The sequence below is a fragment of the Notolepis coatsorum genome (genome assembly GCF_963971535.1).
Source record: "Notolepis coatsorum genome assembly, chromosome: 18".
In the NCBI taxonomy this organism is placed as follows: Eukaryota; Metazoa; Chordata; class Actinopteri; order Aulopiformes; family Paralepididae; genus Notolepis; species Notolepis coatsorum.
Window position 1 is genome coordinate 52499943 of NC_140182.1, and position 12499 is coordinate 52512441.

Genomic DNA, 12499 nt, shown 5'->3' on the forward strand with positions numbered 1-12499 from the left:
GCACATCATTTTGCATTGTTGCTGGTATTACAAGCCGTGCTCCTTTCAACAGTAGTCCATCTTCCACTGTGAGTGTATCTCGCTCTGGCCAGTAGTTTCTCAACAGCGGTTCCTCTTTTACATGCGCTGGCCATCCTTCAGTGCACAGTGTTATAATACGTGAGCAAACACTGTCAGCTTTCAGCTGTTCTTTCAGGTTTTCCACGTATGAGGCACTGACAGGTAGACTCTCGAGAACAAAGTCCACGTATATGTTGGTGCTCTCCATCAGCTCTTTATCTCCTGCAGACATACGTGACTCCACAGGTGCACGCGACAGCATGTCTGCTGTCCAAAGTGACTTTCCTGGTACATGCACAATGGAGTATGAGTAGCGCATGAGCCTCATTCTGAAGCGCTGGATTCTTGGCGGCAGCAGATCCAGTGCTTGGGCTCCAAGTAGACTGAGTAGGGGTTTGTGGTCGGTCTCCAGGCAGAAATGTTTCCCTATGAGGTAATCCCGGAACCTTTCACAGGCCCATGTGAGGGCTAGCGCCTCCTTCTCTACCTGCGCGTAACGCTGCTCAGTTGGATTGAGCGAGCGTGATGCATACGCCACAGGCTTCCATCCCTCCTCCTCTCTCTGGAGAAGAACGCCTCCCAATCCATATGATGATGCATCAGCTGACACTTTAGTGTCTCTGTTCGGGTCATACATAGCCAGCACATGAGCAGAACACAGTGCCTTCTTCAGCGCTTCAAACGCCATAGCCTGGTCCACGTCCCAGACCCAACAATTTCTCTTTGAGAGGAGGTCCCGAAGCGGCTTATCAGTCTCGGCCAGCTGAGGGATGAACTTTCCCAGCTGATTGACCATGCCGAGAAAACTCCTCAATTCAGTAACGTTCGTAGGCTCCGCCAACTCTGTGATGGCCTCTGTCTTCCTCGGGTCAGGGCGGATGCCCTCCGATGTGATGATGTGACCCAGGAAAAGCATTTCACTCTTGGAGAACTCACATTTGTCCACATTCAGGGTGAGGCCAGCTTTTTCCACTCTTTGTAGCACAGCATGGAGTCGAGCATCATGCTCTTCCTGGTCCCGCCCCCACACTAATAGATCATCAATGTGGCAGACCACCCCTTCTAGCCCCTCTATGACCTCCGCCATCATGCACTGGAAGTGTTCAGGTGCTGAGGCGATTCCAAATGGAAGACGGTTAAAGTGGAATCGGCCAAAGGGTGTAATGAACGTGGTGTACTTGGCTGATTCCTGAATGTGAGGTATATCGTGTAAATAAGTTTTGATTGATCGCAAGACTACACTGTAAAAAAATTAAATAATAATAACTTACCAGAACTAAAAAATATTGAGTTTAGTTACTATGCATTAAGGTTTTCAGTTTTCAATCCATAATAAGTTAACAGAAAAATAAGTACACAACCACATTATTTCAACCTAATAAAACTATGTTTATTGTCATTGTTTTAAGAACCCAAGTTGACTTGGTAATACTCACACATTTTGAGTAAAAAAAATGGCTTTTAACAATGTTCAATGAAATAGAAAAATAAATAATAAAATGTGTTGATTAATCCCACTGGTCACAATGGTGACCGTAATAATGTTTTTGTTATAAGGCTCTGCAAATGTTACTGAATGATGTAGCAATGTATTTCCAGCTAAATTGAAATAATAAACAAATAAAGGGTCTCAATTAAATATGTGGTAGTAAAAAGAACCTGTGGAAGGATTTCAACAAGATAAATGCGATAACAGTGCAAAATATTTCACTATAATATTTCAAAGCAAAAAAAATAAAAAATAAAATAAAAAATATTCGAATATTTTATTTTATTTATTTTTATTATTTTTAATGCTGTCCCCTGTGCCTATGAAAATGCCCCCGCATGCCTAGGGTTGCCTACCCCTGATATAGTCCCTCCACCCCTCTTGTAATATTCACTCCTAGGTATCTGATCCTGTCCATCCCATTTAATCTTGTATTTTTCTTTGATCTCTGTCGTTGGGGTGTAGTTCAATGTTAAGGTCTGTGTCTTCGTTACGTTAAGTCTATACCCTGAGTAATATCCATATTCTGTCAGTAAATCCATCAGTGTCGGGAAGCTTGTGTCTGGTTGTCTCATATATACTATCACATCATCTGCGAACAGTCCTAATTTATGTTCTGTTCCCCTTATCTCCACCCCTTTGATGTCCTCGGTCTGTCTAATTAGTTGAGCCAGTGGTTCGATGAATATATTGAAGAGCGTCGGCGAAAGACAACAACCCTGTCTTGTAGCCCTCTCTAGTTTGATCCGGTCCGTCAGGTTGCCATTTACTTTAATCCTTGCCGTTGGTTCTTGATATAATTGTTTTCATCACGTTTTTGTCTAGTTCAAATTTCTCTAATACTTTATATAGGAATATCCAGCTTACACTGTTCGATTGCTCCACTTCTACAAGGTCAATTCGCATGTTCTTATCTAGGAACATCTAGGGACCTGGGGGTATCTATTCCCAGTGTCATAAATATTGTGTCTGTTACTAGGCTTGAGTAAATTGTAATGAAAAAAAGGAGAATATAAATGATATTTTTTTGCCGGTGAATAACACTATGTTACAATTGTGAGCAAACCGAGCTTGCTCACTGAGCTCATTCACCACCTTATTGAGATCAAGTGTACAACAAATCTAAGCAAATGAATAAAGGGAAGATGATTAAACAGAAGGATTTGTTGCGGTCAGGTGGCGTAGCGGAGATTGCGTTCGTCACCAACCCCGGAGACGCTAGGATTCGCCTGTTCGAATCCAGCTCACAGCTCCGGGGTTGTCACCAGCTTGGCTGGCCGTTCACACTAATACAATTGGCAGTATTAGAGGGTGGGAGAAGCTGGCGGGGTGGGTCCGGGTCGTTGTAAACAGCGACTCCTACAGTTCGGTCGGGGCGCCTGCTAAGCGCGGATAGGATCTAAGTGGGATAGTGTGATCCTTCCACACGCTACGCCCTCTCAGTGAGAATCCGCGCTGCCAGGTGAAAAGAAGCGGTTGATTGGCTAGACGTGTGTCGGAGGAAGCATGTGATAGCCTCAACTCTCCCAGACCGACTGTGGGGGGTAAGTGTGTAAAGAAACAACATAGCTGCGTATTGCTGGCTCTCATATTTGCGAATGCAACAGCGTTCACCCTGATGTAAACAAAACAAGTCAGATTTTTTATTGGTTTGTCATGACAAACCAATTACATAATCCAACATATGTGTAAAGAAACAACATAGCTGCGTATTGCTGGCTCTCATATTTGCGAATGCAACAGCGTTCACCCTGATGTAAACAAAACATGTCATTGATAAGCTACGGCCATATTAGACACATAGCCATAATTTAAGATATAGTTTATACATTCGCAAATATGGGAGCTCTGTCATTGAAGGGGCTTGTCGTGCGAACTGGTGGTGATAAGGGGGGCGTGCTAGCGTAGGGTCACATGGGCTTAGTGGCCAATCAGAGGAACCCGGAAACCGAACAGCGTTGTAGAAGGCATAGACGCGGAGGGGACTGTATGCTGGTGGATGACTTTTGTAATGTCTAACTGTTGTAACATCTTTGTAATGTCTAACTGTTGTAACATCTTTGTAATGTCTAAATGTTGTAATGTCTAACTGTTGTAATGTCTTTGTAATGTCTAACTGTTGTAATGTCTTTGTAATATCTAACTGTTGTAATGTCTTTGTAATATATCACTGTTGTAATGTCTTTATAATGTCTAACTGTTATAACGTCTTTGTAATGTATCACTGTTGTAATGTCTTTGTAATGTCTAACTGTTGTCATGGTTTTTGCCTTATTTCGTCTTCCTGGGAGGGATAGCTGTCAATCACTGGTCTCTGTGGTTAATTGCCTCATGGGTCGGCAGGTGTGTGGGCTTGATGCACCTGATTCAGTGCAGCTGTGCCTAGGGAAAGGCTGAGTCTATTTAAGTTTGAATCTGAAGCAGTGTCAACTGCTTTTTCATTTCCTAGTGTTGGCTATCCTTCTGGTCTCGCTTGTCATATTGAAGTGTAGTGCTGATCTCTGCCCTACTCAGAATTTAGCCTTTATTTGTAGCCATTCTTGTTTTGGGCTACTGGCTTTATTCTACACTTTGTTTTTATAGAGGCTGAGCATTTTATGGTTGTGTTTCTTTTGGAACTTTCTTTGCCCACTACGGCACATAAACTCCCTTAGTGGAGGTTTATTGTTTCACGTTTTCAATATAAACTCTGTTATTAGGAGGTGCCTTTGTGGCTTATTTATTTTTCTACTATACCTCTTTATTGAGTGTTGTCCTGTCTTTTGGACTTGATTTATTTTCAACCTGTTAAGCTGTGGGCGGCTGGGTGGCGTATCGGAGATTGCGCTCGTCACCAATGCAAGAGACTCTGGTCTCGAATCCCGGTGTCAGCATTGCCTGCGGCTTGGGCCAGTCATCATACTATCTCAATTGGCAGAGGTAGCGGGTGGAAGTCGATGGGTGGGGATTGGACATTGTGGACAGCGACTCCTACAGGTCGGTTGGGTGACGCCTGCACAGCAGAGACAGGTAGTATCGGGGGCAGCGTGAGCCTCCCATGCGTTACTCCTCGCCACTGAGAGTCCGCGCTGTCTGGTGAAAAGATGCGACAGGCTGCCTCCTCCTGTACCGGAGGGGACACGTGATGCAAGGCTTCTATCCTCACTACAACCGACCAGTGGGGGGCATAGTCTAGCAACGTTCAAGACAGGGGAGGGGAGAATTGCCAATACGAAATTGGGATGGGAGAAAAATAGAAAAATAAGGAGAAAAAGTGGATACAAAAAAAACTGTTAAGCTGTAGCCCTATTTTCATAAATTTCGCCTAAAGGTACATGCCTAAGTAAATGGAAGATTGCTTCACTTCTACAAGGTCAATTTGCATGTTCTTGCTATCTAGGAACATCTAGGGACATGGGGGTATGTATTTCCAGTGTCAGAAATATTGTGTCTGTTACTAGGCTTGAGTAAATTGTAATGAAAAAAAGGAGAATATAAATGATTTACATCTGTGCCGGTGAATAACACCATGAAAACATTGAGGTTCTTTTGATTTCACTGAGCTCATTCACCACCTTCTTGAGATCAAGTGTACAAAATATCTAAGCAAATTAATGAAGGGACGATGATTAAACAGAAGGATTTGTAGATACAGTAATAAATGATAATCCATTTTAATTATAAATTCATATTTGACCTTGACCTTGACCTTATTATGGCCAAATCATACATCTATGGATAGGGAAAAGGCTCCTCTTTCCAATGGCAGGGTTAAATCTGGATTTAGTCATTTCCTCATGGTTTTACGATAAGAGATATAATTAGCATTTTAGCATTAGCATCCGATAAATTCTTATTTTCGGTAAATCTTATAAAACATTGGTAAAAATGAAAATATACACTTTGACTGCTGTTTTGATAGGGTTATGGTCTTTACTCTTGGCTACAACGAGCGGTCAATTGTTTGATCGCCATCTGGTATATCCAATGTCCATTTGGTCCACGGCATAATCCACCACAACATATGGATCGGGAATATTTGACGCGCTTCAATGGAACCAAGAGAACCGTTCGCCTTGCCTGAGAAGGACAAATGAAACCCGAGACATTCGGCCGTCCCACAGCCCAGGATACAATGTTACAAAGGGTGCTCGATACCGCCGTCTAGCGTGATGCGGCCGGTATTACACTTTTACATTCTCAGGCTGATTCCCCATGTTAACCCCGAGTCCGTGTGCCTGTAATGAATAGAAATATCGAATAAAAGAAATAACGATCAAATAACGAGTATACTCGTTGTTGGCGTTCAACGATTGGCGCCCAATAACGAGTATACTCGTCGTTGGCGGGGAATGAGTTCATGTCTGCGTAAGCAGTTTTGTGGTTATTCGTTACACAGATAACTTAAAGAGTCCCTATTATCTGCTCGTGACCCACACACACATGCAGCCCTCACAGTAATGTCTAACTGTTGTAAAGTCTTTGTAATGTCTAACTGTTGTAATGTCTTTGTAATGTATCACTGTTGTAATGTCCAACTGTTGTAATGTCTAACTGTTGTAATGTCTTTGTAATGTATCACTGTTGTAATGTCCAACTGTTGTAATGTCTAACTGTTGTAATGTCTTTGAAATGTATCACTGTTGTAACGTCTTTGTCACTTTTCGCACTTTCGTAACGTCTTTGTAATGTCTTTGTAATCTCTTAACTGCTGTAACGTTTAACTGTTAATAACCAGTACTCGAGTTGTGAAAAAAAAACAGAGGGGATGGTCAGGGCTGCAGATCTCATGACAAGTTTGGGGGGGGACGCAGAGTAGGGGGGTCCGGGGTCATCGTCTCCCGGTAGAACATTTTAATGATTTTAATACGCAAATTAAGCTTTTAGGAGTATTTCGAAACTAGAATTACAGAGTGGGAGTAGATACACTACTCTTGATACCACATAATTATTATTGGGGGGGACAATTCATATATTTCCTATTTTGGGGGGGACATGCCCCCCCCGGGATCTGCAGCCATGGGGATGGTGGATTTGATCATATTTTGACATATTTTGTGCTGATAATGGCACAGAGGGGGAGACCAACTGTGTACCGTACCTTTTCATTATTGTAAGCACAAAGATAATATACTTCTAAAACAACATGCATGATGTTATTATGGATGTTTGGCACCTCAGAATTGGAGTCAGTCCCCGCCCGGGCTGCCAAGGCACCATGGCTCTTACAGTAGGGTCAAAAGTGGTTGTAATGGAAGTCTATGGTCTTGTAGGTTAACAGTCCCAATTTACCATTTTGTTCAATCCAACAAAGTCAAATGTGTTTCTAGAATATTGAATTATAGTGTATTTAAAAAAGCAGTTACTGGTATATGATCAAAACTGGTATCTAAGGGTTGATTTTCAATTGTGATTAATTAAATCATTATGTAAATTAAACAATAACCCGTTCTAAAAAAAAAGGAGGAAAAGAATGAGAAAAATATTGATCCATCATCATTTTATTGCAGTTCAAATTTTCGTTTTTTAACAGGGCATCAAATGCTAATTGAAACTGCTTAGAAAAACAAATAGCACTTATACAGATATTCCCTATATTAGACCAACAGGTAACAACAAAACACCCAAAACAATAACAATATTGAAACACCTTTCTTATTTTAATACTGTGTGCGCATGTGTGTGTGTGTGTGTGTGTGTGTGTGTGTGTGTGTGTGTGTGTGTGTGTTAAAAACAATTAAAATACATTAAACTGATAAAAAAAAAAAATTAAAATGTTAAATAATAGACCTAAAATGATGATAATAAATCATATTCAGCCTATGGATTTCCTTTGTCCTACATAAATTATTAGAAAAACGGGAGGGTTGGTTGACAGGTATGTACATAATGCAAGTCGCGCGCAACACCTGTTTGAGCTGCGGGATGAGGCGCACTTGATATGATGATAATGATAATGATAAAATACAAGTGTTCACGAGGAAACTCGAGCGCTGGAGTAGAAATGGGCTGGATTTCCAGAGCTTAATTAATTTATGGAGGAAAATTAACTGAGTGTGAATACAGTGAGGATGTCTATAACAACTCACCTCCAAGCTCTTCTTGAACGGTTTAAAAAGTATTTCCCAGAGGAAAATCAAGCGACCAAACCTTAAAGACAGTGTTTCAGTCCAAGCATCATGCTTGGACTGAAACACTGCATGTCTTTAACACTTTGAATGCCCAGCAGGGGGAGCACATTTAGTGCTTGAATGCCCACATCCAATGTTAGCATTAATATCGCCTAATCTATGTTTAAAATTATGGCTATGTGTCTAATCTGCCAGTCGCATTATCAATGACCTATTTCCAGTCAACATTGTCGAAGCAGATTGTTTTTTTATCGGTTCATTTCCGTTTCATAGCATTTAGAAAACCCCTCGTTTTCACGGGAAAAAAAGAGGATTCCATGATAATCGCCCTGTACTGTAATATTCTAGAACGTTGTCATTTGTCGGCCTATTTATGAATCGTTTTCAAATAAACGCTAGATTATCGATAGTATATGTGTACGTATGCACTCTCAGTTCCTGATCGCTCTTAGAGTCAAACAGCCATATCACAAAAAAAAGAAAAAGCTTATATCTCCGTGAAAACGGGTCTGATTATCCTAATACTGGTAAAAATAGATTCCTTACTTGAGATCAGATGGTATCCAAATGGATTATTCCAATTCCTGATCGCCATTCCGAAAATCGATCCTTTTATTGATCCACCGCGTATACTGTACAACACATAATCCCCGCTGCTCTGAGGGTCCAGAATGAAGCTGATCGACTCCGGTCACATGCGTGAGAAGTAAAATGTGGAGTCCGGGTCTTTTTTTCTCATGCCTTTTCATTGAGCCCAATCCATTTTCACATCTGAGCGCCTGGAGTGGCTGATTTACCAACGGTAGACTCGGTTGATGAAATATGAATTCAGATCGCTAATCAAATTAAAAACACTAAAACTCGGGTTGGGCATCCAAAGTGTTAAGGTTCGGCTTGATGCAATCCAGTGTTTCAGTCCAATCGTATTTATTATTTAAATATTGTATTTAACTTTGCCATGGCACTGCCATGTTGCCACTGACAACATCTGGTGTCTTTGTTGTGGGAAGACTGGCATTGCATGCGGTTCACCAGTGTATTGTAATCTGGTGTGAGCCGGCAGACGAGAAGTGCCATGCGCGACGTGGAAACATATGGGTGATTTTGCGCAAGCTCCCACGCGCACTGAGGATGGCCAGTAGCAGTACCGTGTGAATTCTTATTAAAGATCTGATATTTTCGCCGGTCTCGTGCCACTGTCAATTAAGGCTAAGCGACCGACAGTCAGTGGCGCGAGATGCGCACCGTTTGACAGTGATATGCGCAGCATATTTGCGAATTGCGAGTGCATGCTCTCGTGACTGAGAGGATGGCCAGTGCCGCAGAAATTTTTATTAAACATTAAACATTCTGATCCTTTGATGTAAGGGATGGGAAGGGGGGATGGCCGTTTTAGAAGGGGGATGATATTGACAGTTTTTATTTCAGGGGGGGTGCACCCCCCACGCATCCCCCCTCAACTCGAGTACTGGTTATAACATCTAGCTGTTGAAACATCTGTGTTTTTCATATTGTATGCTTTCCCAATAAAGATGAACTATATAAATATATAGCATTCCTATGTTTTTTACGGCGTGGCAGAGGAAGGGGCAAGTGTCTAGAGTAGTTTAAGTTTAAGTTTAAGTTTATTTGGATCCCCATTAGCCACAGCAGTGCTGGGGCTATTCTTCCTGGGGTCCATAACACATAAAATACAGTTACAGACTTATACACTCACAACATTTACATGTCATACAGACAATTAAAACAACAATAAAAACCCTAATCAAATTCATAATACAATATAACAATATATACGCCGTATGAATTCATAATACAATACAATAATACCTACTCATAATTCATTCATAATACAATACAGTATAATATACTATTTAGCTTTTACATACATTATCTATGTTCATATCAGCCAATTATACAATATTTTAATAATATATCCCTATCAGACACATGCCTTTTCATCCATATATACCTATCCCTTTATCAGACACATACATTTTCATTTACGTACACACAATCTATTAGGGAATGTCAATTTCTTTGGTTGAAAATGTTGTTTTACCACGATTTTGAAACGACATTTACTATTCTCCTGCTTAACATGTCTGGGAAGAGTAGGGTTAGACTGGTCTCATCCAATGTTAGAAGGTCCACCTCTCTACTACTAGGCTAAGCTAAAGCAAATGTTGCCCCATCCCCCAACCCATAGCTTTGCTGCAATGAGGACGAGTAAAATGCACTGTCTATGGTTCTGAAACTACAGTAACAGGTTGCAGTTCACTTGATGCAAGAATGCTTTGTGTTTATGACTGTGTCCTAACTAAATACTTCACAAGGAAGCCTGCAGAATAATGAAGGACCCTCACCATCCAAACAATAGCCTGTTCAAGCTGCTGCGGTCAGGCAAGCGCCTACGCATACTTGCATTAAGAACAGAGAGACTCAGACTCAGCTTCTCCCCCCAGACCATCAGAACACTGAACACTGATCCCTCCACACACATGAACACACACACACACACACACACACACACACACACACACACACACACACACACACACACACACACACACACACACACACACACACACACACACACACACACACACACACACACACACACACACACACACACACACACACGCACACACATCCTGCACTCTCCCACACACAAACACTATACAGGTCACTTTAAACACAAAATAAAAGGTCACTTTAAAGGGAAAAAAACATAACTGTATGTTCTGTATAGTATAGTTAGTTAGTATTAGGGATGCACCGATCCGACTTTTTCAGTCCCGATACCGATACCGATACCTGGCTTTGGGTATCAGCCGATACTGAGTACCGATCCGATACCCATAACATTATCTGAAAAAATATATAAAATAAAATAAAAAGTCTAACCCTAACTAACCTTACTGGCACTTGTCCTAATATACTAACATACACTGTAGCACTCAACACTTTGATGAACATTGTTACTCAGCTGATAGAGTTGTGCCCTTCCTGATGACTTGTCGTACAGAACTTGTAAGTCACTTTGGATAAAAGAGTCAGCAAAATGACTAAATGTAAATGTAAAATACCCATTGTTCAATTAATAAACTCTATGCCTCACTGTGTGGAAGAGACTGGGACCATTCTTTTGTGCAAGGCAACATCAGGCTTGACTTAAAACATTACTTTCCTAACTTAGTGAAACTAAATGTAACAAATTAACACATAGATATAAATGTACTGAATTGTTATTTCTTATTGTATTTCTTATTATATTATATATATATAAAAAGAAAAAGTATTAAAAGAAAGAAAATCCGATTATTATAATTTTTTTTTTCGATACCCGATCCAGCTATTTTAGTGATATTGGGGCCGATATCCGATATCAATATCGGATCGGTGCATCCCTAGTTAGTATAGCTAGGATAGTTTAGTATGCATAGTATAACTGTATATTGTATAGGGTATTGTATAGTAGTGTACATAGGACCCATTACCTTTTAATTCGTAAGCTTAGCATTGTATTGTATTTTATCTTTTTATCATGTCTATTTTATTATCTATTCTATTTTATTCTATTATTCTATTGTTTTTTTTTGCACAATCGAAGGCAGGCATGGCCACTTTCATTTCACTATATGTTTTGTGTATGTATGTGACGAATAAACCTCTTGAATCTTGAATCACTCTGACTCTTGTTTCATTAGAGTATTGTTGCATATGCACCCATTACTACATTGCATTTTTTATTACAATACCCATTATGGTATTATTATGGTAAATTAATGAATTAATTCAATTTAAATTTCAAACCTATTCAAACTTGTATTTAAAGTCTCAAAGGAACATTGACGTTTCCCTCATTTACAATGATGTTGAGGTACAAAAATAAATTGAAATAAGATAAAACACAAGAATAAAAACACGAGATTTCCTTATATAATAATAATAATTATAAAGAACTGAAATGGAGTGATTTGTGATCATGGTTCTAAACTGTCCACAGGTTATGCGAGTATTATTCTTTAGGAGGTTTGGAAGATCACTAAAAGCCAACTTTTCAAATTTAGAACAGACTTGGAGAACCCCAGACCATCAGACCAGTCATTTGAATGAGTTAGTCCAAAGTCCCAATCCAGCTTTGCTGTGATGTAAGATGGTACTGTAGTTTTCCAACAAGGGCTTTATTAGGTCTCTCAGCCAGGGAAGTAAAGAGGACTGAAGTGTTGCTTCTTTTATGCAGAGAAAATATAATGAATCAAATATTAAGTAATTAATACATTTATGCAACTGAAAACATTTAATGATATACTTCTCTCTCTCTCTCATTGATTGATTGAAAACTTTATTAACAGATTGCAGAATGGGTACAGTACAGTACAGCTCAATACATACAATTGTACATTGGAGGTGGTTGGGTGGGTGGGGTGGGGGGGGGGGGTTGGGTAGGAGGGGTGGGTGGGGGCTACACTGTACAACTGTACAAGCAAAACTGTACATTGGAATATTGACAAAACCATACTTGGTAATTTACTGTACATTGGAGGGGGTTGGGTTAGGACACCTCTCTTACACATGGTCAAGACATGTGCTGGCTCCCTGGTCATGTTTTCTACTTTCTTGAAATGTTTTATGTGTGTGTGTGAGCACAGCAGTGTCTGTGTTTATTATTATTTCATGAAATTGGGAAAATATCTTTATTTTACATATATTTTCATTATGTCAAAAGCGTATGATTTGAAACGCTCTAAAACAAAAGTTATTAGTATAGGGTACCCACGGTGTGCCTGGCGTCCGTTTTCATCAGCACCGCTCCCATGTTAAAAGGCATTTTTTA

The 12499-nt window shown here is 40.2% G+C and overlaps 1 protein-coding gene across 2 annotated transcripts in view; it reads right to left on the minus strand.

Annotated features, from left to right (window-relative positions):
* Positions 1-12499, minus strand: part of prr5l (proline rich 5 like) — a 117233-nt gene that overhangs the window by 51324 nt on the left and 53410 nt on the right. The gene's annotated exons all lie outside the window — the stretch shown is intronic.